The sequence below is a fragment of the Podarcis vaucheri genome (assembly GCF_965113315.1).
Source record: "Podarcis vaucheri genome assembly, chromosome: 4".
In the NCBI taxonomy this organism is placed as follows: domain Eukaryota; kingdom Metazoa; phylum Chordata; class Lepidosauria; order Squamata; family Lacertidae; genus Podarcis; species Podarcis vaucheri.
In genome coordinates this window covers 12338355-12365408 of record NC_138762.1, presented here as the reverse complement: position 1 = coordinate 12365408, position 27054 = coordinate 12338355, and the positions used below count along the sequence as shown (strand labels likewise).

Sequence of the window (27054 nt, the reverse complement as noted above, 5' to 3'; positions counted from 1 at the left end):
CTCTCAGGACCAGTGTTATATGGTCCCGGCGGCCACTCCCAGTCACCAGTCTAGCTGCCGCATTCTGGATTAATTGCAATTTCTGGGTCACCTTCAAAGGTAGCCCCACGTAGAGTGCATTGCAGTAGTCCAATCCATTTTTGGCAGCTTTCTGAGGGCCACATGGCAGTGGTAGGCAGAGCCAGAAGCAGAAGTGGGAGGAGGGACAAATGTAAAATTTGGCCTTTATACTGTAGGCTGCTGTCAGGGCCTCAGGAACAGAGGCACAGGGGAGAGAGGAGATGGAGAGCGAAGGGGAAGAATCTGAGGGCAGCGTAGGGGAGTATGACAGTGACCCGAGAGATTCCATGAGCTTCTCCAGCGAATCAGAAGATTCCCAGAAGGAGGCGCCGATGGTCAGGGCAAGGGGGGCCAGCGGGGACTCCCAAAGCAGCAGCTGGAGATCAGGACTAGCTTCCCCACCAGAGCATAGTGGGGGGGAAGGGTCTCAGGTGTCAGGGGCAGCGTCTCCTCCAGCAGGGAGAGAAGATGAGTCGGGACTGACCACTCCTCTGTCGGAGAGTGGGGGAACGGAGGGGAGGTCAGGTCCAGCTAGCCTCCCCGAAGGGGGAAGCAGTGACAGGAGCAGTGTAACGGTCAGGAGGAAGGTTGGCGGCTGGGCGCGTGCGCCAAGTTCAAATGTACAGGCGCGCGGGACAGCAGAAAGCCCGGATCGGGAACCAGGTCCTAAAGCCCGCCGGAGGCAGGGGGAAGACTCAGGGGACTCAGCGTCAGAAGAGTCTAGAAAGGGCGAGACCCCAGCTGACAGACGGAGCCAGAGGAGGAAAGAGCAAAGGAAGAGGTGGAGCAAGGCCAGAGTCTTAAACTGGTGTATGGGGGGAGGAGACTCAGACGGAGCTTCAGCGGTCTAGAGTTTCAGACGTAGAGCTGCACGCTGCTGATGTGAAAGACAAACTGAACTTCAATAAAGACTTTTGTATATAACAACGAACTGGCGTTGGTCCTTTGTGAGCTGGGACCTCGGGCAGCTCTGACAGCTGCTATCTGCGCACAAACACCTTTCTCTCCTCCATCTGGGCAAGGAAAAGAGTTCCAAGGACACCACTCCTCTCGGCCAAAGCACTCAGCCAGGGTTCTAAGAGATGTTTAGTGGTAGATTGTGCGGGAAACTTAGCTTCAAGTGAGAAACGGAAGAGGGGTTGGGAGCTGATCAGCATGCTAGTGCAGCTTGCAGATATAAAGAAGGGAAGGAGGGTCGCAGCCTTGCTGCCACACTCCCATCCTCTAGGAAAAAAAGCTACTTTCTGCACCCAACCTTATAGATCATAGGAGCTGCTGATCGCAGCCATCCAGATGGCCGATGCCGTTTTATGTGAGACATTCCTGTGTTTTGGTTTCATTACCAGAGCAAACGAGCGGAGCGTGACACAATTGCAGAAGGCAACCTGCACGCGGCTGCCAATGTATTAATCTGTGGGGGCTAATATCATAATGTAATTACTACAACCGCGCTTTCTGACTTAATTGAAAACTCTCTGTGTCTGGGCCATTAATGAGAAATGCATGATTTGGCGATTCAAAACAGAGGGAGCTGTGGGCCGTTGGGCGTGTGGCATAAGGGAGGGCGGGAGGATAGATTCTTCCTGCCCCTCTGCTTTTGTTGTGTCCCCCCCTCCCCAGTGGCAGTGAAAAATGTCCTGGACTTGAGATACACTGTGTGGTGTTTAACAGGCCCCTCTCCTTTCCTGTTTCCTCAAAAGGTATGGGTTTGCAGGTGTCAGACGCGTTTGATGCAGAGAAGTGGCAGGCAAAAGTAGCTAAGGAACCCTCAAGGGAAGAGGACTCAGAGCCCAGGGAGTGGTGATGGTGGTGGGGGGACAACGAGGGGACAGAGGGAGATGAAAGGGGAGCCTGGGAGGAGGAGGTGTCAGAAGCTGAAGGGGTAAGAGGACGTGGGTGGCTCTGTGGTTTAAACCACTGTGCTGTTTGGACTTGCTGATCGGAAGGTCAGCGGTTCGAGGCCCTGCAACAGAGTGAATTCCCGTTGCTCGGTCCCTGCTCCTGCCAACCTAGCAGTTCGAAAGCATGCACTGCAAGTAGATAAATAGGCATCACTCCGGCAGGAAGGTAAACGGCATTTCCGTACGCTGCTCTGGTTTCACCAGAAGCGGCTTAGTCATGCTGGCCACACGACCCGGAAAAACTGTCTGCGGAAGCGGACAAACGCTGGCTCCCTCGGCCAGTAAAGCGAGATGAGCACCTCAACCCCAGAGTCGTTTGCAACTGGACTTAACTGTCGGGGGTCCCTTTACCTTCTTTAACAGTGCTTAGTGAGCAGGGAGAGTCTGTGGCAGAGAGTCTGGGAGAAGAGAAGGGAGGCAAAGATGAGTCCAGCTGGTCTACCAGACCCAGGAGAGGCATGAAACCAACAAGCAAAACTGGAGCACAATTCTTTGATTCTATGAACACTGTCCCCTCCTTCTGTTGTTGTTGTTGTTTAGACGTTTAGTCGTGTCCGACTCTTTGTGACCCCCTGGACCAGAGCACGCCAGGCACTCCTGTCTTCCACTGCCTCCCGCAGTTTGGTCAAACTCATGTTGGTAGCTTCCAGAACACTGTCCAACCATCTCATCCTCTGTCGTCCCCTTCTCCTTGTGCCCTCCATCTTTCCCAACATCACAGTCTTTTCCAGGGAGTCTTCCCTTCTCATGAGGTGGCCAAAGTATTGGAGCCTCAGCTTCAGGATCTGTCCTTCCAGTGATCACTCAGGGCTGATTTCTTCAGGGCTTCTATTTTCCAGGAGGTGATGGGCCTAGTGGCCATGATCTTCGTTTTTTTGATGTTGAGCTTCAGACCATATTTTGCGCTCTCCTCTTTCACCCTCATTAAAAGGTCCTTTAATTCCTCTTCACTTTCTGCCATCAAGGTTGTGTCATCTGCATATCTGAGGTTGTTGATATTTCTTCCGGCAATCTTAATTCCGGCTTGGGATTCATCCAGCCCAGCCTTTCGCATGATGAATTCTGCATAAAAGTCAAATAATCAGGGAGACAATATACAGCCTTGTCGTACTCCTTTCACAATTTTGAACCAATCAGTTGTTCCATATCCAGTTCTAACTGTAGCTTCTTGTCCCACATAGAGATTTCTCAGGAGACAGATGAGGTGATCAGGCACTCCCATTTCTTTAAGAACTTGCCATAGTCCCCTCCTGTAGTCTCCAGCAATTCAGAAGCATTACTGCCTCCAAATGTGGAGGCAGACCATAGCCCTCATGGCTAGCAGCCATCAATGTACCTCTCCTCCATGATAATCCTCTTTTATAGGTACCTACATTCGTGGCCATCATTGCTTCCTGTGGGAGTGAATGCCATCATTTAACTATGTGCTAACATGAAGAATCCCGTTCTTTTCTCTGTCCTGAATCGTCCAGCACACAGCTTCACTATAACACTTCTCATACCTGTGTATCTGAAGAAGTGTGCATGCACACGAAAGCTCATACCAAGAACTAACTTAGTTGGTCTTTAAGGTGCTACTGGAAGGAATTTTTTTATTTTGACTATGGCAGACCAACACGGCTACCTATCTGTAACTTCTCATACCGTTACCATAGAACTGTGGTTGAAAGGGACCACAAGGGTCATCTAGTCCAACCCCTGCAATGTAGGAATATTTTTCCCAGTGTAGGGCTTGAACCCACGTCCCTGACTGAGCCACCGACCGAGCTATGCAAGCGAAAGTAAAGCTTTTCTGCATCCCTGAAACCAGAACCTTGAGATCTGCCATCTGAAGCCTGGTGCAATATTCATAGACTTAGAATTACAGAATTCTGAGCCTAGGAATGAATGGAACTTAGAAACCCTTTCATACGAAACAGCACTTTGGACTGCCCTGTGCTTTATTCAGCCCCAGCAGTGGTGGGTGGAAGCCATTTTCTTGCTGCTTGTTGTTAAACAACCGGAAAACAGTGAATTCCTTCTGATCTAATGCAAACCGTCCAGAAATCCAGATCTGCCTTCTGCCTCTCTATTTCCAATTGCATTCATCCCAGACTTCGGCTTACTCTTGAGCTGACGCTCGTTGTTTCCCCAAAATAAAGACTCTGTTGTTAACCCTGGGCGATTTGTCGGCGAAACCCACGCTTGAAGTATTTGAGCCCCTATCCCCAATACTTACACCTACACAGCGCTGTTAGCACAGTTAAGACTGACAGCATTGTTTTCCTAACTGGTTTTGTTCTTGTTTCTCTGTTGACAGCATCTTTGTCTTTGAACCTTTGCAAACATGCACAATAAACCGCTAGCCTTGACATTTCCGTAAAGAATTCTGCTCGGCACCCTGTTATCCTTCTTGTGCCAGCTCACCAGCCAAGGACGGTGTGTGCTTTCGTGAATGCTACTTTCCCCATTCATTTCATTCCAGTGTTTGAGGTCAATACTATTGGTTTCAAGCATTGCACACACTTGCATGGCATCTCCCTCGGCATTTGCATTGTGATGGACAGGTTGCCAGGAATTCCTTGTTCTTTCTGCTTTGTGTTCCTTTGATTGTTTCCCTCATGTGGTAGTTTTGAACAGAAGCTCTTTTCCTTAAAGTAAAAAATCTTGCAATCCTTGACCTAGAACACGGGAATGTATTGATTGCAGAGTGTTGTTCGCTGCCTTTTTCTCTCTCTCTCCACCCCCCCCCTCTGAGTGGTGCATGTATTTCAAAAGAGCCTGTCCATTAAGTTAATTGGATTTGGTGTACTGATCATGTTCTTATGAATATGTAGATACAAGAGGATTTTTCTTCATTGTGTGAAGCGGGGAGAAGGTTTATGGTGGCAGCAAGAGGAAAAATGTTCTGCGCAGAGAACATAAGTGGTTGCACATGACTTAAATCGCTTGCTGCATGGAGTGCCGCGTGGAAGTGAATTTAACCTTGATTTGGATGGGCAATAGACTTGCTTGCCTAAGACTGTGCAATCAATTCATAGCTAATAATTATATTTAGTTGTCTTTAAAGAACGGGCAATGGCTTGCCCCAAACCATACGGTGAATTCATAGCTAATCATAATATTTATTTGTCTCATTTGTGTTTTCTTTTTTTATAAGATATTAAGATTTTTTAAAGTATAACAACAACAAAAAAGATATAAACATAAAAAATAACAAAAATACAAAATAAAAATAGTTTAAAAAACACACAGATTTTCCATTACTTGTTTTCCTTTAGCTTGTTTCCCGAACCTCCTCATACCTCCCTTTTTTGTATTCCACTTCCATCTGTTGATTCAGCAAATCCTTACCCTCTTTAATTATCCTAATCTTAATCTTAAAAATAATAGCATTAAATTTGTACCTATTTATAACCCTTTTTTCATATTCCCTTAAAGCATTACAGCTGGAAACCACTTAATTTCTATCCAACATCATTCTAACATTCATTAATCATTTGTGTTTTCTTTCAAAGAGGTGAGAGTAGCATCTGTGAGATCCCAGCTGGATCAAAGCATTGCTGTTTCGAACAATGGAGGCAGAACATAACCAATACGACTAGGTACTATTTGATAGCCTTCCCCTCCATGAATTTGTCTACTCTTTTGAAACCATCCAAGTTACCCCTAAGGGACGCGGGTGGCGCTTTGGGTTAAACCACAGAGCCTAGGGCTTGCCGATCAGAAGGTCGGCGGTTTGAATCCCCGCGAAGGGGTGAGCTCTCATTGTTCAGTCCCTGCTCCTGCCAACCTAGCAGTTCGAAAGCACAAAGTGCAAGTAGATAAATAGGTATCGCTCTGGTGGGAAGGTAAACAGCATTTCTGTGTGCTGCTCTGGTTCGCCAGAAGTGGCTTAGTCATGCTGGCCACATGACCTGGAAGCTGTACGCCAGCTCCCTCGGCCAATAAAGCGAGATGAGCGCTGCATCCCCAGTCGGCCACAACTGGACCTAATGGTCGGGGGTCCCTTTACCTTTAACCAGTGTGGTGTAGTGGTTAAGAGCGGTGGACTCGTAATCTGGTGAACCAGGTTCGATTCCCTGCTCCTCCACATGCAGCTGCTGGGTGACCTTGGGCTAGTCACGCTTCTCTGACGTCTCTCAGCCCCACTCACCTCACAGAGTGTTTGTTGTGGGGGAGGAAGGGAAAGGAGATTGTTAGCCACTTTGAGACTCCTTAGGGTAATGATAAAGCGGAATATCAAATCCAAACTCCTCCTTCACCCTCCCTCCATGAATTTGTCTAATCTTTTGAAGCCATCAGGTTACCCCTGCTCTATGAATCCCTGTAACTTCACCAGGGGAACACATCCCTAAATTGTGGCAGTCCCTCCCCACCATCATTGCTCGGCTTCCAGCATAAAACTGAGATTGTAGAGGAGGAAAATTCAACCACTCTGTGCATTAAAGGAAGGGAAAATTGCAAAGCCCTCGCATTTGAGATTCATGGCTAAGGAAGCAACTTCCTTTGAGGTCTTCTCCGTTACTTATTTATTAAATGTTGGCTGGAGAAGCTTTCTCTCTAAAAATAACCTCTGGTCTTGGTGGATTGTTCGTTCCTGCCTGTCTTCCTTTCATGCCACTCAGTGTGCATATTCTGAAGCTAACTGCCACAGACAGGCACTTCAGCAGGTGCCAAACCCTTGAAATATGCTTTCTTAAAGACACAGCTTCTACTAGAGGCAGGTGCCCCCACACTGCATACATCTGTCGGTGGTCCCCGAGCCCTTTTAGCCTCTGGCTTTGCCATATCGACAAGGTCAGTGTGTACAAGAAGGTTACAGGCTACTTTTTTTGACCCCAAACCGTGTTGACTGCCACAAGGATTCCTCTCCCGCAATTCTAAATCATTTGAAGGACTTCCACCATTTTAATTTTTCATTTTTTGCATTTCTGAGCCTTTAATAATAATAATAATAATATCTCACCCACCTGACTGGGTTACTGCAGCCATTCCGGTAAATTAAAGCACAGTAAGGCATCAAACATTAAACACTTCCCAGCACAGGGCTGCCTTCAGATATCTTCAGTTGTTTATTATGTGACGGGAGGACATTCCACAGGGCAGGTGCCACCACCGAGAAGGCCCTCTGCCTGGTTCCCTGTAACTGCACTTCTCACAGTGAGGGAACTGTCAGAAGGCCCTCAGAGGTGGACCCCAGTGTCTGGGCTGAACAATGGGAATGGAGACGTTCCTTCAGGTATTTTAAGTGGTGTGTCCTGCATGTGTACATTTGTAAGAATATAAGGAAAGCTCTGCTGGATCAGACCAAAGACCCATCTAGTCCAGCATCAAGTTCTCACCATGGCCAACCAGAATTCCCCAATGGGAAGCTGACAAGTGGGACCTGAATGCAACAGCGCTCTTCTCACTTGTGATTCCCCGAAACTAGTAATCAGAAGAACACTTCTTCCAATAAAGCAGACTTTCTCAGCCTGTGGGTCCCCAGATGTTGTTGAACTACAACTCCCATCACCCCTAATTAGCAAGGCCAGAGCTCAGGGATGATGGGAGTTGTAGTCCAACAACATCTGGGGACCCACAGGTTGAGAACCGCTGCAATATAGGATGGAGAACATAACCATTGCACCTGATAGCCACTAACAGACTCATTCATTTGCTTGATTCTCTTGTTGGACATGACTGCCTCTTGCAGGAGAAAATTCCATAGTTTAACTTCTTGCTGTGCGAAGAAGTCCTTCCTTTTGTCTATAGTGAATCTTCCAAGTCTATTGAATAACCTCCTTCATTGTCTATCGGTTCGTCAATACCGTGTAAAGATGAGCTGCTGCCTTTAAGGGCAACCCAGTGATCTTTCATAGGTTCTCTTACTTTTATTTATTTATTTATTTATTTAAACCCACAAACCTCCTTTCACCCGAGGGGGAATGGGTTGTCACAAGGTGTTGATTGATAAGAAAATGATAGCAGCTGCAGGTGAAAAAGAAAATGTTTGTTCGCAAAACCAATTTTTTTTTTTTGATCAGAGCATCAGAAACTGCTGGAGCATTGTGGATTTCTCTCTCCAGAAGTAAGCACTGCTGATTATTTCCACACGCGGGCGGTTTCTTCATTGTTTGATCATTTCCCTCTGCCTCGGTTGAAAGTTTGGAAACATTTGTTTGATTTGAGTATGTGCCAGGCTAGAAGGTTGGTGGGGAATACAGCAAGATGTGCTTGTTCTTTTGAGATTCACTTGCAAATTCTCAGAAGGAGTAGAAGCTACTACAGGAAACGGTGGCAACTCAGCGGCTATGTTTGAGACTTTTTAGTTTGAGGAAAGGAGGTCATGGTAGATGTGCATGGAATCCTAGAATTCCATGGAAGGGACCATGAGGGTCATCTAGCCCAACCCCCTGAATCTTTTGCCCAACGTGGGGCTCAAACCCATGACCCTGAGATTAAGAGTTTTGTGCTCTACCAACTGAGCTATTCTGGAAAATGGTGATGATGATAAAGTGGACAGAGAGCCAAACCTAACAAATGCGTATTATTGGTAGTTAGCGTGAGAAGGGGCTAAGTCCACAGAGCTGTACTGCTGATAGTACTCAGACCATAGAAAGGCAATTGGTAGAGAGGGCTCTGTGTGATGTCATTTCCCCTCTTTTCCTGGAGAGGAAGGTGCATGCAGTACTTCCTGTTCCTCCTGAGCTCTCTTTCTGTGAGCAGCCATAAGGGCAGATGTACCTTGTAGTTTACTCCAGGCACAAGCCTGAAGCTCGTTATCTTGTGAATAAAGTATTTTGCTTGCATAGTTTTTACTGCTGCCATTGCTGTGAAACCCATGCATGATAATAAATAAGTAGATTATATTTTTAAGCTTACTTTCCAATTTGTTGCCTGGTGCTTTATTAAGCGGGGTACAAAAGGGAAGCCAGCTTCCTTCATAGGTCGATTTGCTCAAAGCAAGGTTTTACACCCTAATGCCTATGCTTTTAATTTTGCTGCCAAGAATGGGATTTTAAAACTCTCTTCAGCTCCCACATGGGGGCTCCTGGAGGGATAAATTGTGTTTAATAGGTATTTCCCTATACCTATTAAAAACTGCCCCACAGAATGGGAGGTTCCGTGGAGGTTTTTAAGCAGAGGTTAGATAGCCATCTGCCATGGATGCTCTAGCTGAGATTCCTGCATTTCAGGGGGTTGGACTAGATGACCATTAGGGTACCTTGCAATTCTATGATTCCATGTATTTCGGTCTCTGACATCAGAAGTCAGTGTGCAGACAGGGTGAGGGTTGTTACTCAAGCTGGGACACCTTTCTCCCTGACATCTGGCTGGGGAACTCCCAAGATTTGAGTTTCTACTAAAATGAGGCTGCATTTTAATGTTGCAATTTAATCTTGTTTTCAAGCTGTATTTTAATCAATTGTTTTTATACCTGGTGTTAGCCACCCTGAACCCGGTATTGGCTGGGGAGGGCGGGGTATAAATAAAATTTATTATTATTATTAAGAAAGCCATGCTTGCACCCCCAGGAGTCCACTGGTAGGTTGTGTTGGACTTGATCGGTCCCTAGTTGTGTCAGTCTAACCTTTGCATTGCCTGGCCTTTCCCGACAATAGCCATTGGCTAGGTAAAGGGAAAGGTAAAGGGACCCCTGAGCATTAGGTCCAGTCGTGAAACACCGTTTACCTTCCCACCGGAGCGGTACCTATTTTACTTGCACTTTGACGTGCTTTCGAACTGCTAAGTTGGCAGGATCCAGGGACCGAGCAACGGGAGCTCACCCCGTCACGGGGATTCAAACTGCCAACCTTCTGATCGGCAAGCCCTAGGCTCTGTGGTTTAACCCACAGCGCCACCCACGTCCCTAGCCATTGGCTAGCTGGCCATAAAAGAGGCTCTCTTGCCTAAGCCTCTGCGCCAGGGCTGCTTTTGCTGCAAACACTGCGGCAATAAGGCATCGCACACTCCACACAAGTGGGGCTGTAGCCACAGAGGACCGGCTGGAAAAGCTCTTTCCGTCCAGCATGAATTAGGACACTCCGTTTAAAAAATTCATGGCAAGATTACATAAAACCATATGTTGCCTGCATGTGTGTGTGTGTATATATATATATATATATATATGCAGGTTTTGGTGTCTTCGGGTGTCTTCCCGTGTAAGAGTCGGGGTGTCTGGGCGACGTTTCGACGAGGTCTCACTCGTCATCTTCAGGCTGGTGCTTTCGGCTTCTTGTTACTGGAACAGCTCTGTTCCAGTAACAAGAAGCCGAAAGCACCAGCCTGAAGATGACGAGTGAGACCTCGTCGAAACGTCGCCCAGACACCCCGACTCTTACACGGGAAGACACCCGAAGACACCAAAACCTGCATTCCTGTACCCGTGAAAATCTACGAAAGCATATATATATATATATATATATATATATATATATATATATATATCTGTAATTCTCAAGGCTCCGCCCCCAGCTTTGCATTAAAAATGTGCAGCTGCTGAGCATTAGACATTCCATTAGAGTACCAGGCTTGAGATGTGAACTTCGCAGCTAGCAACGAGGGAAGGGAAAGGGGTGGGGAGGAGAGAAAGTGTTTTCGAGCCCAGTGTTTATTTGATGCTTCTTTGAAACGGTGGTGTCACTAAGTGGATCAAGATTTTTATTGTATGAGAAATAAGGAAGCCTGTTTAAGAGGAGGCTGGGTGTGTTGGACGGGTGCCTGTTTTTGCAGTAACCCAGCTGCTGTGCTTTGGCGCGCTCTCTGCCGCCGCCACCACCACCCCATGCCTCCCCTTCTGCCGCTGCTAGAAGAAGTCCAGGGCCAAAGTGGCTCTACCCATAATCAGACCTGGAATGTCTGCATCACCATTCAAAATTTCTGCATTCAGAGAGTCCCAGGTTCTGCAGGTTGCAGCTGGTGGGGGAAAAAACAGCCTTGAGAGCTGTTGCCCATTAGAGTAGATCACACCAAACTATATGAACAACTGGTGTTAGTTAAATTAGTAGCTTGGACTACTGCAATGTGCTCTATGTGGGGCTACCTTTGAAGGTGACCTGGAAACTACAACTAATCCAGAATGTGGCAGCTAGACTGGTGACTGGGAGCGGCTGCCAAGACCACATAACACCAGTCCTGAGAGATCTGCATTGGCTCCTAGTACGTTTCCAAGCACAATTCAAAGTGTTGGTGCTGACCTTGAAAGCCCTAAATGGCCTTGGTTCAGTATATCTGAAGGAGCGTCTCCACCCCCATCGTTCTGCCCGGACACTGAGGTCCAGCGCTGAGGGCCTTCTGGCAGTTCCCTCATTGCGAGAAGTGAGGCTACAGGGAACCAGGCAGAGGGCCTTCTCCGTAGTGGCACCCGCCCTGTGGAACTGTTGGGATACTGCCAGGGAGACAAAGTCCATCATGGCCCCAAGCCGTCTGCCGGACGATCCATCGATCTCCCGTAGGCACGCAGTATCAGCAATTAGCGACATGAGTTTCTAGAAAATATCTTGCCACATTCCAGAGCTCATGCACACTCTATCAGCAGATAATTCACAGCAAAAGTTGCACACAGGAGAGCATTATTTACAAGTTTTATTCAGCGTTGATCAGAACAAAGAAAAACATGACTGCCTGCATCAGTGTCTCCAGACACAGAGAGAAAACGAAAGCAATAGGAAACATAAACATCCTGTGAACAGGAAATATGCAGACTCTGTGACTCTCAAAGCCTGCTCCCTTTTAAGGTGGAACGGAAATATCCTAACAGGAACGCCCTCCTACCAGACGTCAAAGAGAACAACAACTACCAAACTTTTAGAAGACATCTGAAGGCATCCCTGTTTAGGGAAGCTTTTAATGTTTGATGCATTACTGTATTTTAATATTTGGTTGGAAGGCACCCAGAGTGGCTGGGGAAGCCCAGCTAGATGGGGTATAAATAAATTATTATTATTTTATTTTATTTTCACCACTACATTCATATTTCACACTTCCTTCATAGAGCTCAGGGTGGTGGAGATGGCTCTCCCACAGCACATTTCATCCTCACAACAACCCCTTGAGCTTAGGTTAATCTGGGAATAGTGATTGGCCATTGTCACCCAATGAGATTCGTATAGATTTGAACCCTAGTCTCCCAGATCCTTGCCCATCACTCTAACCACTACACCATACTGGTAACTCTAAGCCACCAGCCCTCCCAAGGACTGCCAGTTGCTACCATTTCAGACCCCATTAGTGTACGTTTTTGCCCCAGTGTTCATCGCTTAACACTTCTTTTCGTTGAACCTGTATCTGTCATTTTGATGCCTGTTCATCCTCTTTGGATAAACCTACTTGGAACTCCTCACAATCCTATTTAGCTTTGGCCATCCTGAACAGTTGGGTGTCACCAGCAAATTGGCCATCTCACTGCTTATCCTAATTACAGATTACTTATGAACAAGTTAAAAAGCATCTGTCCCAGTGCAGATCTCTTGGGGGACCCAGCTTCCTACATCCTTCCACTGGAAGAAGTTTTCATTTATTCCTTTCCCTGCTTTCTGATTTTTTAACCAATTAATGATACATAAGAGGACTTCGGCCACCTCATGAGAAGAGAAGACTCTCTGGAAAAGACCCTGATGTTGGGAAAGATGGAGGGCACAAGAAGAAGGGGTCAGCAGAGGACGAGATGGTGGGACAGTGTTCTCGAAGCTACCAGCAGGAGTTTGACCAAACTGCGGGAGGCAGTGGAAGACAGGAGTGCCTGGCGTGCTCTGGCCCAGGGGGTCACGAAGAGTCGGACATGACTAAACGACTAAACAACACCAAGAGGACTTCTCCCTTTTCCCCACCTCTGCTAAGTTTATTCAATGAGTCTTTAATGAAGGATCAGTATCAACAGCTAACTGAAAATCCAAGTACAGTGGTACCTCTAGTTGTGGACACGATCCGTTCTGGGGTGCACTTCTGTGCAAGTGCAGAGCATGATAGAGCACTTCTGCACATGTGCGAAGCACGCATAACACTTCTGCGCATGCGCGAAGCATGCAGAACACTTCTGCGCACGCAGGCACGGCGAAACCTAGAAATATACACTTCCGGGTTTGCCGGGTTTGCAAGCCGAAGATACACAACATGAACCTAACGCAACACGAGGTATGGTACTTCTTCAGCATGGCTTGTTCTTCTATGCTGGCTGTTCTGTCTTTGATCATGTTTTTCCACCAATTTTTTCCCAGGACAGATACTGAGCTAACCTACTTGTAGCTTCCTTTACCAGCCCCCCCCCCAAAACTGCAAATTATTTTAAAAAATTGGTTTACATTGGTATTTTCCAGCCTTCAGCTACTTATCTTAAGAATGATTTACATATTTTTGTTAGAAGATCAGCAATTTCACATGTGAGTTCTTTAAGAACTCTCAGATGGATGCCATGCAGATGCAGCGATTTGTCGGTTTTTATTGTGCTCATCTCTCGTCACCACTATTTGCCACATTTCCTCTGACTCCTTTGCTGAGAAAATTGGATCAGGCACAGATGAACTGCTCTACATCTCCTGCAGTGACGACGGATGCAAATAATACCTTCACCTTCTCTTAAACATCCTTTTCCTCATTGAGCACACCTTTGACTCCCTTCTCACCCAAAAGTCCAACAAAGTCTCCCTGCTTGGTCTCCTGTTTCTAATGCCTTTACATAGTTTTTTGTTTGCTTTTACGGTTTTAGCAACATGCTCCTCAGAATTCTTTTTTCAGCATGGAATTTCTTTGGCCAACGTTTCTGTTCCTTTTGGTCCTCTTTACTTGGGCAAGACTTCCATTTTCTGGAGGAAGCCCCATATAACTTCTGTGACACTAACTTGTTAACCACACAGAAATCCTCTTGGGTTTTGTAGCAACCACGTTGATCGTCAGTATACATTTTCACTGAACTTCTATTATTGCGATTTTGAAGAATCCCCCCCTAGCATTCTGAAGAGCTTTGACCCTCTTGACTTTCTCTTCCAGCTTCCTTTTTACGAATCCCCTCGTTTTATTTTCAGTTAGAAGTGTCCTCTTTTTGAAGTCCAATGTGACTGATGTTGGACTTCCTTTCCCCTGAAGAGGACTCAGAAGCCAGAGCGCTCAAAATCCACAGCAGCCTCAGGCCACAGGAGTCCTCAACCTCTTGAGATTCCCTGACCTTTCTCTGATTCCATCGCTAAGTAAAGCTTGAGCACAGATGATGATGGAGTAGCCTTGTTTCCCGTCCTTCCATTTGAGAGGAAGCTTTCCCTTCTAAAATTTCATATCCCAGATGGACTCAAGGAAGTGCTCGGATGCTCTGGAGCAGCGCTAAAACCCACCCAAATGCCCTTGTTCTCACAAACAGCAGAGTGGAAGGTACTTTTGTCTCTGCAGAATCTCACTTCCGCTGGGGAACCGCATAATCGAGTGCTCCTCCATGCACACAAACTCTCCATAAATCTGAACACGTAAAGAAGATGAGCAGGTCAGAGAAAACACTGATCTGAGGACTATGGCAAGGTTTAGGGTAGCCTCTCATGCATTGTGAAGAAAATAAGAGAATGGGGTTTGTGTGGCTAGGCTGATCTCCCATCTGCTTTCCTTGTGCTAACAGTAGGATTGGCATACGTCCGGGAAATCCCGGACATGTCCTCTTTTTTGGGGGGTCTACATGCCCATCCGGAGGAATTTTTTACAATTTTTATCAAATGTCCAGGTTTTTTTTGGGGGGGCGGTTAAAAAAATGTGTGCAAGGGCAGTTCAGTTTTGGGGTCTGGTGTGGGAAATCATGCAAAAAAAGGGGGGCTCAACACGTTCTTTTTGTCTGGATTTTTACCTCTGGAAATCTGGCAATCCTAGCCAACAGACAAATGTTTTTTCATTCTCTGTGTGTGCATGCTTTCAAATGGTTTTAGGTGTTCCCAGTGTTTCTTAAAGCAGGGTTACTTATTTAAATATTTTTATTTATGTGTATGTGTTATTTTAATTTCATACCCTCCAACATTTCTGCCGAGGAAAATGGGGATATCCTATTCCATAATACAAATAATAATTTTACTATTTATATCCTACCCACCTGATTGGGTTCCCCCAGCTACTCTGGACAGCTTCCAACATATAAAAAAGCATTATAAAACATTGAAAACTTCCCTATACAGGGCTGCCTTCAGATGTCTTCTAAAGGTTGTATAGTTACTTGTCTCCTTGGCTCAGGGGACGGATAACTCCATACCCCCCAACGTTTCTCTGCTGAAAATAGGGAGGTCCAACTATACCCTCCAATATTTCTCTGGTGCAAATAGGGACGTCCTAAGGAAAAGCGGGACATTCCAGGATCAAGTGAGAAACCAGGAAGGCTTCTGTAAATCTTACGATACAATAATCTTCATTGTCATTGTCCCATACAGAACAACGAAATTGAAAAATCTACATGAGACATTCAAAACCCAACAAGCCTGCTATCCCAGCTATCCCAACCTGGTTAGCCCCCTAAAAACTCTGATACCCCATTTTTAAATACAATATACTCCCATACAGACTCCGTACAATGCGTTTAAAACCAAAATCGCATTTGGGTAGAAACTGTTTCTCAGGTGGCTAGTCCTGGTCTTTATAACCCTGGACCTTCTTCCAGAAGGCAGAAGCTGAAAGAGATCATTTCCGGGGTGCGCACTCTTCTGCGCTATCTCTGCAGCTTTCTTATGGCACCTGGAAGCATAGATTTGATCCGAGGTGGGAAGAGTGCACCCAATTATTCTCTCCTCAGTCTTTACAACCCTGGACAGCATTGTTTTTTCCCTGACCGTGCAGCTCCCAAACCACACACACAGACCATAAGTTAATACACTCTCCACTGTACAATGGTAAAATGTCATCAACAGGTCCTTTGAGAGATTGTTTTTCCTGGGAGAAAGGTGGGATAATAGATATAGGTCATGGGCCTATGTCCTTTCATCTGGCTCTAGTAGACATCATTGGCTGAGGCACTCTTAGGCTGTGGATAGAAAATCTGTGTCTTTCAGCTCTGAGGCATGAACGTTCTTTCAGACAGCTGGCACCTTTGGCTAATTCTCAGTTGGCTGCTCGCATTGGGTATTTTTTGTGCAAGGTCAAGATCTCCTCCTCATAGCCTGCCACAGTCTCCACATCCGCTAATCTCTGATCCATCTACATTTACAGGGGAAGGAGGGTGATATGAACTCTTGACACCTGGGAAAGGACTGTGAGGGTTAAAAAATAAAAACAAAACCATTCTTCTAGGTGGCAGGAAGAAGGCCTGGCAGTGCAACGGACTCCATCCAACTATTTCTCCACCTAATTAATTTGCTAATTGTGTATGTGTTTCACTTGCTTGGTGGAGCTCCGCCAAGGAAAATGGTTGCCCCCTCCGGTGGCTTAATACACATGGAATGATTCTCTTTATTTTCTCTCCTTTTTCAGAATGTTCTTCTGGGCTGCCCTTAAAGGAAGATCAGATGACACCAAAGAGGGATTTGCAGAGCTTCGGGCCCCTGCTAGTCTTGCTTCTGCTGTAATGGAGCCAGGTATCATCCACACCGAATCTTATCTCGCATGGGGAAAGCTTTTGCTTCTGCCGTGGGCAGTCTTGCATTTCTAAGTGTGTCCAGGTGGTGTTTTGGAATAGTCAACAAGAGCAGCCGAGGGGACCATTTCAGAGATCATTAGCAGTGGGGTGGCTGCTGGCAAAGATCTGTTTGCAATATAGAAATGGAAGGAAATGTTTTCTAACTAGGTGTACACACATGCGCTTGCCAGGCAACTTTATCTTTCGGTGTGGCGAGTGCCAAGTGAAAGGCAAATGAAGATTTGCCTTGTCCCATGCTGGTTGGTTGCACTTGAACACAGTAAGTCTTTAAATAGCTAGGAACCAGGACCAGATTTAGGTTTGGTGAGGCCCTAAGCTACTGAGGCCCTTTATATGTCCAGCTCTCCTGTGTCCACAACAAATTGTCACTGTTTTTTGTGTTGAATATATTCTAGATGGTAATTTATGGACCTAATAAGTATCTAAAGCCATTTGCACATGCAGAATGTAGGCACCCTATATATAGAAACAAGCAAACCTGTGATATTTTAGGAAGCAAGTGAGGCCCATTACTTACATCATAGGAGCCTACATAACACAAAACACTTGTTGCTGTATGTAGGTTTTATTTTGTTTTTTATCTTATATTTTGGAAATGTACATCCAGGTGTTTTTTCCTTTATTTGGGGGGGGGCAAGAGAGTGGGGCCCTAAGCTATAGCTTGTTTAGCTTATATGCAAATCCGGCACTACTAGGAACACTGGTTGCAGATGATGGGAGTATGGTCAAAAGCATTTGGAGGGCACCAGGTTAGAGAATGCTGAGGTAGGTGGGCAAATCTAAAGTATGGGGCACCTTATAAGTTCTCATGAGAGCTGAATGAAACCTCCACAGAGATGCTTGAGGAATTTCGTGTTTGTGAATTACATTTGTGAATATTGTATTTGCGATTTCCAATATGAGGCGGCCTGGTCCTCACCCCCTGGGTGAATGTGCAAGTCAAATGTAGCTGTGCATTGGATCTCTCACTTCTCGGAAGGCCACAACATGATTCTCGGCCCAAGGAACATACGCAAATTCATGTAGAAACTCACATTTTTGGAATAAAATGCATTTCCCAAAGAGCATATTTTGTGAGAAAATGCATGTGTGCGCATACACAGAGATGTAGGCAAATTTTTGTACAGATTATTATTTTATTCTAATGCCAAATTAGATGGAGAGGGCTTACAAGTAAACACATGCATATGTGGCATGGACCATAAATATCCTGATTTAGGAAAAGGTCTGCAGCTCAGTGATACAGCATCCAATTTGCTTGCAGGGGGTCCAAAGGTTCAGTCCCAGGCATGTCCAAGACCCCTATCTGAAACTCTGGAAGAAATAGCCATGGCCAGTCAAAGCAGACAATACTGCGCTAGATGGACCCAATGGTCTGGCTCGACACAAGGAAGCTTCCTTTGCCCCTATGAAACATGTCGCTATATTTGTTCCTAAGGTCAGATGAAGGGAGTATTGCAAAACAGGTACAGAGAATAAACACTGGCTCCAACTTGGTTGTTGCACTAGCAGGAAGCAGTGCGATAAGCCCTGCCATTGCCATGGGGCTTGCTCCCTCTGTGTCCCCTGTCCCCTCCCCAAATCTGCTTGGGAGCCAGTGTGGTATGGTAGACTTGTAATCTGGTGAACCGGGTTCACTTCCCCGCTCCTCCACATGCAGCTGCTGGGTGACCTTGGGCTAGTCACACTTCTCTGGCGTCTCTTAGCCCCACTCACCTCACAGAGTGCTGGTTGTGGGGGAGGAAGGGAAAGGAGAATGTTAGCCGCTTTGAGACTCCTTCGGGCCTCGGGCCTGTATACCTGAAGGAACGTCTCCACCCCCATCGTTCAGCCTGGACACTGAGGTCCAGCGTCGAGGGCCTTCTGGTGGTTCCCTCATTGCGAAAAGTGAGGTTACAGGGAACCAGACAGAGGGCCTTCTCGGTAGTGGCGCCTGCCCTGTGGAACACCCTCTCTTCAGATGTGAAGGAAATAAGCAGCTATCTTATCTTTAAAAGACATCTGAAGGCAGCCCTGTTAAGGGAAGTTTTTAATATTTAATGCTTTATTGTGTTTAACACTTGATTGGAAGCCGCCCAGAGTGGCTGGGGAAACTCAACCATATGGGTGGGGTATAAATAATAAATTATTATTATTATTATTATTATTATTATTATTATTATTATTATTATTATTGTGATAAACTGGGATATCAAATCCAAACTCTTCTTGGGAGCATTGGGAAGAACCCCCAGAACAAGATTATTCCATCAGAAGTAACAATCATCAGAAATAACCATTTGATCCTCGGAGCCAGAATTCTGGACTCGAAGGATGTTTGGTCTGAATCAACAGGGCAGACTTTATGTCCTTACAATACGCTTTGATGCATGGGCTCTGGCACGCGGAGGGAAATCCTTGTGTTGGAGCGATGGCATCCAGATGTCGAAATCTGCTTTTTACATGGTCCAGAAACCGTTGTCATAAATACTCCTTGCTTTGTCGATGTTGTTAGTAAAACAGGCTAATGGTAATCATTATTTACCTGTTCCTTGTCCTCCCAGTAGTATCCTGCCGCGTTAGCCATGTATGGGCAATTAGAATTAATGCGAACAGCACTTATAAGCTGAATGCCTAGTTTAGTTCCAAATGGGAAGGTCAACGTCATTATCCTTGGTGGATTCAATTACCAAATCCTGTAGAATCGCATAGCGCTTGCTTCCTGCTTGTTAATCACATCTTGCTTTGCAAAAGATTGTCGTGGGGGGGGGGTGTTCCCCCTACCCCAAGCACAGCCAAAACATTTCCTTCTGTCGCGTTGCCTACAATGCTGGTTTCTTGCCGTGAAAATTAGATTTCTTCAGCCTTGTTGCTTTTGTGTTTAAAAGGGAAGGGAACCCAGAAATGTATAAAGAGAAACTGGGGGAACCATCTGCATGCAATAAGCCTTTGGAGTTGTTTTGTGGGTCTGGGAACAGTAAGAGAAAATCACGGCTGCAGGAGGTGGCAATTAGTTGTTAGTCATTGCAAGTGGGAATCTGCAGCAAAATAATGCAGTTGTGTTAGGAGTGTCCTCACATGTAGGAACTGTGCTCAGTCAGGGCACCTGGCTGTGCCAAAGGCCCTACCTGATAGGAGGCTGTTAAACCCTGCTAGCCCCACAGAGGACCTTAAGGTCCATGAATCATAGTTTAGAGGTCCCGGGCCCTAAGGAAGTCAGATTATCCTCCACCAAGGCCAGGGCCTTCTCAGTGATGGCTCCCACCTGGTGGAATGCTCTGTCCCATGAGACCAGGGCTCTGCAGGATTTAACTTCCTTCCGCAGGGCCTGTAAGACAGAGCTATTCTGCCTGGCTTTCCATTTGAACTTAGCCTGATCTTTTATTCCCCTTCCTTCCCTCCCCCTCTCCTTTTTACGAAGATTACCCGCTCTGGGATCCCACAGCTAATTCTCCCCCTGGTCTCCTCGCTGGCCCAAACTGGACAAATTTAGCCAGCTAGCCCTGGTGATCATCTAATGTTTATTGGATGGATTTCCCCCCTAAATTGATTTTTGAATTCTGAATTTATTGTTATGCCCGTTTTATACTGTATTTTATGCTGTTTTTTGTTGCATCAATTAAATTTTTTAAATTTGTTGTTAGCCGCCCTGAGCCCGGTTTTCTGAACTGGGAAGGGCGGGGTATAAATAAAAATTCATTATTATTATTAGTCAGTGCAGACAATGAGTAACAAGGTGGACCAGTGTTCTGATGTGCTCGTGTGGTTTCATGTGTTCACAAAGCCTTTCTTCTCAAGGCCAACACAAGAACGTAAGGAGAGCCTGCTGGATCAGGCCAATGCCCCATCTAGTCCACCATCCTGTTCTCACAGCATGGGAAACGAGCACGCAGGATCCGAGCCAAGAGTCACTCTCCGCTCCTGTGGTTTCCAGCAGCTGGTATTCAGAAGCTTTGCTGCATCCAACTGTGGAAGCAAGAGCATAGCCAGCGTGGCTGGTAGCCCTCTCCGCCGAGAATTTGTCTAATCCTCTTTTAAAGCCATCTATGTTGGTGGCGGGTGGCGCTGTGGGTTCAACCACTGAGCCTAGGACTTGCCAATCAGAAGGTCGGTGGTTCGAATCCCCGCGACGGGGTGAGCTCCCGTTGCTTGGTCGCTGCTCCTGCCAACCTAGCAGTTCAAAAGCACCTCAAAGTGCAAGTAGATAAATAGGTACCACTCCAGCGGGAAGGTAAACAGCGTTTCTGTGCACTGCTCTGGTTCGCCAGAAGTGGCTTAGTCATGCTGGCCACATGAAGAGGGAGCAGTATGCCAGCTCCCTCAGCCAATAAAGCGAGATGAGCGCCGCAACCCCAGAGTCGGTCACGACTGGACCTAATGGTCAGGGGCCCCTTTACCTTTACTATGTTAGTGGCCTCCACTGCTTCCTGGGGGGAAAGGAGTTCCATAGTTTGACTAGGAGCTGCATGAAAAACTTTCTTTTCCCCAGAAGCTCCTGAAAGACAGCCATTCCATTGGGGAAGATTTCTCCTCTTCTGGCTTGATAGGTAGGGTCACGCGATAAGATCCTGGCTGGGGGAGGAGTACTCTCAGGCTCCCCAGACCACCCCTGCCTTTCAAATGGAGCAGAAGGGTCTATGCCAGGCATAGGCAAACTCCGCCGCCCCCCAATGTTTGGGACTACAATTCCCATCGTCCCTGACCACTGGGCCTGTTAGCTAAGGATGATGGGAATTGTAGTCCCAAACATCTGGAGGGCCGGGGTTTGCCTACGCCTGGTCTATGCACACCCTAATTTCAGCGCACCAACACAAGATCTTTTTTGCATTCGAACTGAAGATTTGTCTCCTTGCCTTTGGGTTACAGTGGTACCTTGGTTCTCAAACGCCTTGGTACTCAAACAACTTGGAACCCAAACACTGCAAACCTGGAAGTAAGTGTTCCAGTTTGGGTACATTTTTCGGAATCCGAACGTGCTCTGTTTTGAGTGCCACACTTCCGCTGTGAATGTTACCCTGAGGTTTGTCTGTTTTTGCTATTTATTTTGTGTTTTTGTTTTTGTGGATCTTTTCATTTTGTTTTTGTGACTGTGCGGAACCCAGTTCAGCTACTGATTGATCGTGTGACCACAGCACATAGTTCATTGCTTTCATTTTATGGATCAATGGTCTCATTAGATCATGGGTAGGCAAACTTAGGCATGGGGGCCGGATCCGGCCCAATCACCTTCTAAATCCGGCCCATGGACAGTCTGGGAATCAGCATGTTTTTACATGAGTTGAATGTGTGCTTTTATTTAAAATACATCTCTGGGTTATTTGTGGGGCATAGGAAATCGTTCATATATATTTTTTCAAAATATAGTCCGGCCCCCCACAAGGTCTGAGGGACAGTGGACCACCCCACCCCCCGCTGAAAAAGTTTGCAGAGCCCTGCATTAGTAAAATTCATGTTGAACTGCTGTTTTAGGGGTTGTTTTTAAAAAGTCTGGAACGGATTAATCCATTTTGCATTAGTTTCTATGGGAAACTGTGCCTTGGTTTTGGAATTCTTTGGTTTTGGAACAGTTTTCACTGTACATGAAAACTTTGGATTGCTTTCTGATCAATTATGTAGCCACCAGGACTCACAGAAATCAACAAGTTGTGAGTTGTCTCCCCATCCCCAGGGGTTTCAAAACTTGTCCTAGACCAGCCATGTTCAACAGGTAGATCGTGATCTACCGGTAGATCACTGGACGTCTGTGGTAAATCACTGGTAGATCATGGGCTCCCCCCAAAGAAGCTGAACAACTGTGGCTCCCCTAAAAAAAGCTCAACATTTTACCTCCTCCCTGAAAAAACTCAACAACTTTGACCCGAACTCCCTCAAAATGGGCCTTTCTCCTTCTTAAAAAAGTTCAACAACTCTGATCTGAACCCCAAAAAAGGAGGTAGATCACTGCTAGTTTTTAACACTGTGACTAGATCGCAGTCTCTTGGGAGTTGGCCACCCCTGTCCTAGACTGATCCTAGACTCCTTGTCTTGAATCTTGCGGTTTTCAGCTTTTCTACGTAGTGCCCTCCACCTCTGATTCAATTTGTTGTTGTTGTTTAGTCATTTAGTCGTGTCCGACTCGTCGTGACCCCATGAACCAGAGCACGCCAGGCACTCCTGTCTTCCACTGCCTCCCGCAGTTTGGTCAGACTCATGTTAGTAGCTTTGAGAACACTGTCCCACCATCTCGTCCTCTGTCGTCCCCTTTTCCTTGTGCCCTCAATCTTTCCCAACATCAGGGTCTTTTCCAGGGAGTCTTCTCTTCTCATGAGGTAGCCAAAGTATTGGAGCCTCAGCTTCACGATCTGTCTTTCCAGTGATCACTCAGGGCTGAATTCCTTCAGAATGGATGTGTTTGATCTTCTTGCAGTCCATGGGACTCTCAAGAGTCTCCTCCAGCACCATAATTCAAAAGCATCATTTCTTTGGCAATCAGCCTTCTTTATGGTCCAGCTCTCACTTCCATATATCACTACCGGGAAAACCATGGCTTTAACTATACGGACCTTTGTTGGCAAGGTGATGTCTCTGCAGAGACATCACCTGATTCAATATACAGATTACTCAAGGTCAGCCCAGTTATTTTGTTACCTAAGGCATGAATTTCCCTAAAGACCCTCTCCAGAAAAACACAATAATAATAAATTAAACAGCCAGCTATTTGCTGCCCCTTCACAATACCCCAAACCACCTGCCTTTCGGGGTTGCCTCTCTCTGTGTAATTGTAGAACCAGCTCTGCTCTTTATTGAAGAGATGTTATTCATTCCATCCTGAAGTCCCATGAAACTCTGGCTTATCCCCACGTTGCAAATGAGACGCATGAACAAGACCTACATTTTCCCCCAAGCTCTGCTTTGAGTGCCTTTCCGTCATCTTCTCCCCACAAACCTTCCTCCGCAGATTCGCTTCGACTTCAAAGCGCAACTTCTGCCTCTCTCTAGATAGACTTATGTGTGAGTTGCTGTCACTTTTATTTTATAACAAAAAATTGGTGGCACATCCAGAAGTCCCAGCGTTCCGCTCTCGGGGGCTTCTGGGCATCTCACAAATCCACAGGCAATCCCTTTGTGCAAAATTGAATCCATCATTTCCCTTTCTGTTTCCCCCCAATGGGTTTGGACAAAGCGAACACACAAAGGGCTTGGGGAAATGAAGCAAGGAAGAAATGGTTTTGAAGGTAAAGAAGAAAATCCGATGAGAATATATTGGGGGTGGAAGTTTGTCATAAGTTCGCCGCCTTCCCCGGGATTCTTTTCACCCAATTCATTGCCAGTTGCCAGTGTCTCAAGATGTGTGGCTTTCAAACTTTCTGCTTTCAGGGAACTTCTCTTCTTTTTACATCACCTTCTCTTTGTTGGAGTTCCTCAACATTTGTCATAGAACCTGAAATATACTCAGAGTCAAGTGTGGATTTCATGCTCTTTATTCAGCTCATAGTAGTGAGGAATGAAAGTTTCCCCAAAATATCTGCTTTATATACATTATTTACACAATGGGCCGCACGTGATTGGCTAATTACGAGATTCTCCTGTAGGCCAATCAGGTTGCGGTTTCACTTCTACCTGGAGCTGGACTGGGTGGCTCCTGCGGACCAATCATACTGCTGCATTGTTCTAGGACCAATCAGACTGCTGCATTCTGAATCCTATTGTTCTAGGACCAATCAGACTGCTGCATTTTGGATCCTATTCAACTCAGTAAATAACAGAACCACTGCATGGTGCATGGAAGTTTAAGTTCCACTTCATCTTCAGCCCTCACCATTAGGGTTGCCATATTTCAAAAAGTGAAAATTTGTTTTTAGCAAAGTTGTTGAGCTTTTTGGTGGGGGGGGACCGTTTTCACCATGGTCTCACATGGAGCATCCTGAAATACTTCATAATAAGAGTGCTGCTAGATCAGGCTTGTGGCATATCTAGTGCTAAGGATAATGGTTTAATTTCCTGAAATGGGAATGTTTACTTATGTTCAGTTACTGTGTATCTCTCCTGTGATTGGCTGACTGTGAGCCACATGAGTAGCATTCCATTCTGTTGTGACTGTTATTCCAATAGCTGTTGTTTTTAACTGTTCTGTGTGTTTAAGGGAGAATGGCTGCTGAGAGAGGTTTCTCAGGATACTGTTGAGGACAGTGTTGTGTCAGTGTGACCTATCTGAAGTGAAACAGACTGAGGAAGATCCCTAAAACATTAACAGGGAAAAACCTGTGCAGGAGCTCTCTATTGGAACAAAGTGCATAAGCGTGAGACTGAAAATATTTTCTTCTCGGTTTTTTGTTTATGAAAGTAAAATTCTTTTGAATATAAAGAGTCTGGGCATTGCGTATCACCAAATTTTGTTTCCAGTACCTGTGGGTTGCAATTAGGGGTGTCAGAGAATCCCAGCCAAAATGGGAGTGCAAATTTCAGGTATTTGCTTATCCATCTTGTGTCTACAATGGAAATCTATCCCATGAACAAGACTGGTGTTCTTTATTGTTCCTTTTAGAATACAGTTGAATAACTAAAGGGATACTAGAGGTCCTGACCTGGCTCTCACTGAATTGCCACTGAGTTAGGATCTGTGAGTGGCAGAGCACATGTCTTGCAAGGAGAAGGTCTCCAGCATCTCCCAACATCTCCAGATAGGGCTGGGAATGGCCTTCACCTGAAACCCCGGACAGCTGCTGCCAGACAGTGTAGACTGGGCTTCCTCAAACTCAGCCCTCCAGTTGTTTTGAGACTACAGTTCCCATCATCCCCGACCACTGGTCCTGCTAGCTAGGGATCATGGGAGTTGTAGGCCAAAAGCATCTGGAGGGACGAGTTTGAGGAAGTCTGGTGTAGACAATGCGGAGCTAGATGGAACCAATGGATCTGGCTCACTGTGAGGTGGCTTCCCATGTTCTTCAGCTGGAAATTTGCCCATTCCTAGTAGACCATTATGGGATTCATGGGCAAACAGTCAGACCTGCATTGCAGGGGGTTGGACTAGATGACCCAGGGGAGTCCCTTCCAACTCTTGATTCTATGAAGGCAGTTTGGCTTTCTTTGTTCCTATGTTGTAGGTTTGGAATCCCACATCTGCCCATTCCTCTGGCTAAAATTGCTTATCTGCTGCTTAGATTCTTGGATGTTCAAGATTCTTTGAGCCACAAGAATTCTGGAAATGAAGGATGGAGGCAAACAAACATTTGCCACATGGCAGGGGGCTGATCATCTGAATTGCCTTGTCAAATTGGGAGGAGGATTATAACACTCACGTCCTTCTACGGATTTCAGATTTTCCTTACCAGTTGATAAGACAATTAGATAACCCAGGTACCAAGCAGGTATATGCATGCATGAATATTGCGGTTAAGTTACTGCTCTAGCAAATGATCCCTGGTCAAGATGCAAATTTTGAGAGAGAGAGGTTTGCCAAACTTTGGTGCAATTCTCCTGCAAAGGTGTGGAACAATAAAGGATCCTGCTGGATTTCCATATCGCTCATTTACTCATGCAAAAATAAATAAATTGGGCATCCTATTTTGCATGCAAAACTGAACTCTTTCTCCAGGTTGTCCATAATGAAGAGTTTGCGAAGCATCTATCTATCTTTTTCTTTCTTTATTTCTTTCTTTCTTTCTTTCTTTCTTTCTTTCTTTCTTCTCTCTCTCTCACTCACACACACACACACACACACACACACCACAGGACACAGGTTTTCATATATTTGGGATGGGCAAAAATGGCAATTTTGGTTTCTTTTAATTTCTACTTTTTCTAGTTTGACGTTCAGTCCACATTTGTGTGTCAGTCTGCAGATTATTTTGAAAGGCCTCAAGGAAATTCGTCGGAATTTCTCCTAACATGTGCATCTTTGTATACAATTTTATCTAACGTGCCCCATTTCTGCAGAGCCATTTACCCTAATATGATGCATTTTGCGTCTTATTTTCACAATGTGAAGGCTTCCGAATTACAGCTCTTAGCACCATCTATTACCATGGGAACCAGTGAAATGGGCCACTTCTGCATTTTCCGCTCAGTATTGTTGTTGCTGTTGCTAAGATCATCTGTGCAAATGGAAGATTTACCCAGTACGTCTCGGTGGGAGAGGAGAGGCTGTGATGGGTTTGCTTTGGCCAATAATTCAAGACTCTAGAACGGTGGTAGCCAGAATAGTACCCTCTAGACCAGGGTTCCCCCAAATTTGGGTCTCCAGCTCTTGTTGGACTACAACTCCCATCATCCCTTACCACTGTTCCTGCTAGCTAGGGAGTCGCTTAAAAACATAGAAGAAACAATAACTTAAAACAGTCAACTAGGGCCAGGGCCTTTTCAGCACTGGCCCCGACTTGGTGGAACGCTCTGTCACAAGAGACTAGGGCCCTGCGGGACTTGACATCTTTCCGCAGGGCCTGCAAGACAGAGCTCTTCTGCCTGGCCTTTGATTTGGACTCAGTTTGACCCTTATGTTTCCCTCCCCTTGTGGTTTTGATCTATGGGCTACTTTTAAAATGAGGCTGCATTTTAAATTGCATTTTAAACTGTATTTTAAAT

The 27054-nt window shown here is 45.9% G+C and overlaps 1 protein-coding gene across 10 annotated transcripts in view; it reads left to right on the top strand.

The window, feature by feature from the left end:
• Window positions 1–27054, top strand: part of TENM4 (teneurin transmembrane protein 4) — a 668032-nt gene that overhangs the window by 177859 nt on the left and 463119 nt on the right. For all 10 annotated transcript variants that reach the window (XM_082218946.1, XM_082218945.1, XM_082218951.1 and 7 more), the window contains one exon: window positions 16350–16453. The gene's annotated coding sequence lies outside the window, so the exon portion shown is untranslated. The remainder of the gene's footprint in view (window positions 1–16349; window positions 16454–27054) is intronic.